Source organism: Trichechus manatus, unplaced genomic scaffold, assembly GCF_000243295.1.
Source record: "Trichechus manatus latirostris isolate Lorelei unplaced genomic scaffold, TriManLat1.0 scaffold00021, whole genome shotgun sequence".
Lineage (NCBI taxonomy): Eukaryota > Metazoa > Chordata > Mammalia > Sirenia > Trichechidae > Trichechus > Trichechus manatus.
The window spans coordinates 21,464,136-21,470,716 of record NW_004443957.1 but is presented as its reverse complement, the minus strand read 5'-3'; positions in this window follow the sequence as shown (position 1 = coordinate 21,470,716).

Below are 6,581 nucleotides of genomic sequence, written 5' to 3'. Positions count from 1 at the left end.
TTAATGAGAAACTATTTGTTCTGTAAACCTTCATCTAAAATACAATTTAAAAAAATTAAAGAAAAACACACTTTTCCAAATCTGCATCTTTCATCTTCCTTTGCTATACTCCCAAAGCAAAATATGTTTTGTGTCCTGGATTCCCTTTTAGTATCCTCTCAATCACCCAACAGAAAACTTGGTGTCATTCTAGCCTTCTCTCTCTTCTGTCTACTTCCCCACATCCAAGCAGTCCTTGAATCTATTATAAACCACCTCGTTACTATCTCTCTTACATTCCCTCTTCTCCATCTTTGGTGTAATAACCTAGTTCAAGCTCTTACATGAAATTTTCCAGAAGTCTCCTGATTATGTCTCTATGTCCTGTCTTGCCCACTCTCTCTCTCCACATCCTAAACACAGTGCAGTCAGAGTGATTTCTAAAACAGAAGTCTGATCATGTTATTCTCCAGCTTAAATTCTGTATTGGGGCAACTATTTGTCTAAGGTTCTCAGAGACCTGTTCCTAGCTCTCTAAATTTGCACTGTCCAAAATGGTGGCCACTAGCCAAATGTGGCCATTGAGCATTTGAAATGGTGTTAGTTCAAACTGAGGTGTGCTATAAGTATAGAATACATACCAGATTCAAAGAAAAAGGAACATAAAATAGCTCATTAATAATTTTTATATTGATTTCAGATTGAAATGATATTTTAAATACATTGGATTAAATAAAATATATTAAAATTAATATTACCTATTTCCTTTTACATGTTTTAATGAGACTACTAGACAATTAAAAATAGTATATGTGGTCTGCATTATGTTTTAGACATTTTCCTCACCATATCTTCCTACCTTCCATCTTCTCCACCATACAGCCTGTTAAACATCAGGCATGCTAAATGACTGACAATTTCCTAAAGCAAGCCATGCTATTTCATAATCTTACATACACAGGCCCCTTTAACTGAAAATTAGAAGGTCTTTCACCTGTCACACTACATCTCACTTGTGATTTTAAAATACATCCACAAATCCTTTGATAGTCCTCCTTTCAAAAGATAGACCCTAATTCCCCTCCCCTTGATTGTGGACTGGACTTGCTTCCAATAAAAAGAATAAAACACAAGTGTCAATGTGCAACTTCCAAGACTATGTCATAAAAGGCATCGGACCTTCCTCCTTGCTGTCTCTGTAATATCATTCACTCTGAGTGATGCAACTTCCACATCATTAGAAGACTCAAGCAGTCCTATGGAGGACCATACGGCAAGTAACTAAGGCCTCCTGCCAACAGCCAGTTGAGTGAGGCATCTTGAAAGCAGATCTTTCACCCTCAGTCAAGCCTTCAGATGACTGTAGCCCTAGCCAATGTCTTAACAGCAATCCCATGAGAAACCCTGAGCCGAAAACAACCAGCTAATCTGCTCCAAAATTCCTGAACCACACAAACTGTGAAATAAAGGTTTTTGTTTTTTGTTTTTTTAAAGCAACTGAGTTTTGGTATAATTTGTTACACAGGTAACTAATATACTACCCATGCCCTATACCGCTCCTTCTACCTGAACACAGGAGAAGAAGAGAGAAGAGCAGTTGCTAAGAGCTCAACTTCATGTTTCACCTACTCAAATATCAAGATTTAGTTCAAAATCATCCTCTCTATGAAGGCTTTCCCAATAAACCTCAGCCTATTCCCATATGTTTATAGAATTTCTTTAAATTTAGAAACGTGTTTTATACATTTTGAACTCAGTGTATTAACTAAAAACATATTTCCTGTTTTAAATTAAATTTGAAAAGTGATATTTTTTTCCTGCATGTAAAATTGATAAATGGTAGATATTTTGAAACAGTCTAAAAAGAAGAGAATTTAAATCACCTGAAATGTGATCTCATTGAGAAAACCACTACTGGTATTTTTAATTTTCTTTTTTGCATTTATTTTTTACATAGATAAGTTTGTCAGTTTGTCTGTACTGTGGGGGCTTGCGTGGTGCTGTGATGCTGGAAGCTATGCCACTGGTATTCAAATAACCAGCAGCAACACCCATGGTGCACAGGTTTCAGCTGAGCTTCCAGACTAAGACAGACGGGGAAGGAGGATCTGTCAGTCAACTTCTGAAAAACTTGGCCAGTGAAAACCTTATGAATAGCAGCAGAACATTGTCTGATACAGTGCAGGAAGATGAGCCCCTCAGGTTGGAAGGCACTAAAAATACAACCGGCAAAGAGCTGCCTCCTCAAAGTAGAGTCAACTTTAATGATGTGGATGGAGTAAAGCTTTCAAGATCTTCATCTGCTGAGGTGGGACGACTCAAAATGAGAAGAAACAGCTGCAAACATCCATTAAGGAACGTGGAATGTATGAAGTATGAATCTAGGAAAATTGGAAATCGTGAAAAATGAAACGGAACACATAAACATCGGTATCCTAGGCATTAGTGAGCTGAAATAGACTGGTATTGGCCATTTTAAATCAGAGAATCATAAGCTCTATTATGCTGGGAATGACAAATTGAAGAGGGATGTCGTTGCCTTCATTGTCAAAAAGAACATTTCAAGATCTATCCTGAAGTACAATGCTGTCAGTGATAGGATAATATCCATATGCCTACAAGGAAAACCAGTTAAAATGACTACTATTCAAATTTACACATCAACCACTAAGGCCAAAGATGAAGAAATTAAAGATCTTTACCAACTTCTGCAGTCTGAAATTGATCGAACATGCAATCAGTATGCACTGATAATTACTGGTGGTTGGAATGCAAAAATTAGAAACAGAAGGATTGATAGTTGGAAAATATGGCCTTGATGACAGAAATGATGCCAGAGATCCCATGATAGAATTTTGTAAGACCAACGATTTCTTCATTGCAAATACCTTTTTTCAACAACATAAATGGCAACTATACATGCGCACCTCGCCAGATGGAATACACAGGAATCAAATCAACTACATCTGTGGAATGAGACGATGGAAAAGCTCAATATCATCAGTCAGAACAAGGCCAGGGACCAAATGTGGAACAGAGCATCAATTGCTCATATGCAAGTTCAAGTTGAAGTTGAACAAAATTAGAAGTACACGAGAGGCAACGAATGACCTTGAGTATATTCCCACCTGAATTAAGAGACCATCCCAAGAATAGATTTCACACATTGAACACTAATGACCAAAGACCAGATGAGTTGTGGAATGACATCAAGGACATCATACATAAAGAAAGCAAGAGATCATTAAAAAGACAGGAAAGAAAGAGAAGACCAAAATGGATGTCAGAAGAGATTCTGAAACTTGCTTTTGAACGTGAAGTAGCTAAAGCAAAGAGAAGAAATGATGAAGTAAAAGAGCTGAACAGAAGATTTCAAAGGGCAGCTCTAGAAGACAAAGTAAAGTATTATAACAACATGTGCAAAGACCTGGAGTTAGAAAACCAAAAGGGAAGAACACACTGGGCAATTGTCAAGCTGAAAGAACTGAAGAAAAAATTCAAGCCTCGAGGTGCAATAGGGAAGAATTCTATGGGCAAAATACTGAACGATGCAGGAAGCATCAAAAGGAGATGGAAGGAATACACAGAGTCACTGTGCCAAAAAGAATTGGTCGACATTCAGTCATTTCAGGAAGTAGCATATGATCAAGAACTGATGGTACTGAAGGACAAAGTCCAAGCTGCACTGAAGGCAGTGGAGAAAAACAAGGCCCCAGGCATTGAGGGAATACCATTTGAGATGTTTCAGTGAACTGATGCAGCACTGCAAGGGCTCACTCGTCTATGCCAAGAAATTTGGAAGACAGCTACCTGACCAACCGACTGGAAGAGATCCATATTTGTGCCCATTCCAAAGAAAGATGATCCAACCAAATGCAGAAATTATTGAACAATATCATTAATATCACATGCAAGTAAAATTTCGCTGAAGATCATTCAAAAACGGTTGCAGCAGTACATGGACAGGGAACGGCCAAAAACTCAAGCCAGATTCAGAAGAGGACGTGGAACGAAGGATATCATTGCTGATGACAGATGGATCCTGGCTGAAAGAAGAGAATACCAGAAAGATGGTTACCTGTGTTTTATTGACTATGCAAAGGCATTCAACTGTGTGGATCATAACAAATTACGCATAACATTGCAAAGAATGGGAATTCCAGAACACTTAATTGTGCTCATGAGGAGCCTGTACATAGACCAACAGGCAGTTGTTCAAACAGAACGAAGGGGATACTGCGTGGTTTAAACTTAGGAAAGGTGTGCGTCAGTGTTGTATACTTTCACCATACTTATTCACTCTGTATACTGAGCAAATAATCTGAGAAGTTGAACTATATGAAGAAAAACGGGGCATCAGGATTGGAGGAAGACTCATTAACAACCTTCATTATGCAGATGACACAACCTTGCTTGCTGAAAGTGAAGAGGATATGAAGCACTTACTGATGAAGATCCAGGACTACAGCCTTCATGATGAATTACACCTAAACATAAAGAAAACAAAAATCCTCATAACTGGACCAATAAGCAACATCACGATAAACAGAGAAAATATTGACGTTGTCAAGGATTTCATTCTACTTGGATCCACAATCAACGTCCATGGAAGCAGAAGTCAAGAAATCAAAGACACATTGCATTGGGCAAATCTGCTGTGAAAGACCTCTTTAAAGTGTTCAAAAGCAAAGATGTCACCTTGAGGACTAAGGTGACATCCCAAGCCATAATATTTTCAATCACCTCATATACCTGTGAAAGCTGGACAATGAATAAGGAAGACTGAAGAAGAATTGATGCCTTTAAATTATGGTGTTGGCGAAAAATACTCAATATACAATGGACTGCTAGAAGAACGAACAAATCTGTCTTGGAATAAATACAGCAAGAATGCTCCTTGGAAGCAAGGATGGTGAGACTTCATCTCATGTACTTTGGACACGTTATCTGAAGGAACCAGTTCCTCTGAAGAAGGACATCATGCTTGGTAGAGGGAGAGTGAAAAAGAGGAAGACCTTGGACAAGATTGATTGACACAGTGGCTGCAACAATGGGCTCAAGCATAACAACAATTGTGAGGATGGTACAGGACCAGGCAATGTTTCATTCTGTTGTACATGGGGTCACTATGAGTCAGAATCGACTCAACGGCACCTAACAACAACAAATTCTTTATTTTATTCTCATTTTGTTCATGCATCATCTTCCTGATTTCGTTAATTCTTTGAGCATGTTCAATACTGTTGTTTTATATTTTTCTTATCTGTCCATTATCTGGGCTTCTATAGAGATAATTTTTCTCCCTTCCTCTTGTTCTTTAGAATGGCCACCATTTCCAGTTCCTTTGCGTGCCTTGGGTTTTTTTTTTTTTTTTTTTTTTTTTGTTGTTGTTGTTGTTGTTGTTGTTGAATCTGGGACATTAGACTACTACAATGTGTTAGCTTTATCAATTCCCCTATATATACGTTGCTTTGAAAAGTGCTAAATTCTGGAAAAAAACCTCTTAGATGGGCCTAGCCTTCAGTCTTTGCTAACAATCTCTCACTGCCCTGTGAGTGCTCTGATTCAGGACAGACCAAGGTTTCAGTCCTTCAGGCAGCTCCCAGACTGATGAGAACATACACACTGAACAGTTCTCCAGCAAGGTATGTCCTATTTACTTCAGAGCCAGAGACTGGGGGCTCCTTCTTGGTACACAGGAGATCCATGGGTCAGGTGGAACTCCATGGGCTGGGGCTCCACTGCAGCCATTTGGCTGCCACATCAGCAGGGGGAGGGGTGGGGACAGTGGAAAAAGAGATTTTCCTACCATTTAAAATTCACCTTTATCTTGCCTCGGTTTGCAGTTCATTGTTGCCATCCTTCACCTACTTTTTCAGAGTGCTTATACATTGAGTTCGGTTGATTCAGGCTGAGTACAGATTTCTAGTTACTTTTCTTGGTGCTCATGTGGGAGTGGGAGCTCAGGGTCTTGACCAGCTCATGCCACCATCTTCCCAGAAATCTCTATTCCCCTCTATTCTTCTTCTTCTTTTTTTTTTTTGTTTAACCATTCATCCATTGAAGGACATATGAGTTGTTTCCAGTTTTGAGTTATTACAAATAAAGCTGCTATAAACATCCATGTACAGTTTTTGGGGGGAATATGAGTTTTCATTTATCTTGGTTAAACGTTCAGGAATGAAATTGCAGAGTTGCATATTAATTACATGTTTAGTTTTTTTTTTTTATTGTACTTCACGTGAAGGTTTACAGAACAAATAGTTTCTCATTAAACAGTAGTACACATATTGTTTTATGACATTGGTTAACAACCCCACGACATGTCAACCCTCTCCCTTCTTGACCTTTTTTTGTTTTGTTTTGGTGAAAATATACACGGCCAAAGATACACCATTTCAAATATTTCTACATGGACAGTTCAGGGACATTGACTACGCTCTTCCAATTGTGATGCTATTCTCACTTTAGATGAAGGTTTACAGAACAAAATAGTTTCTCATTAAACAGTACACATGTTGCCCTATGACAATGGTTAACAACCTCACAACACATCAACACTGTCCTTACTCAACCTTGGGTTCCCTATCACCAGCTTTCCT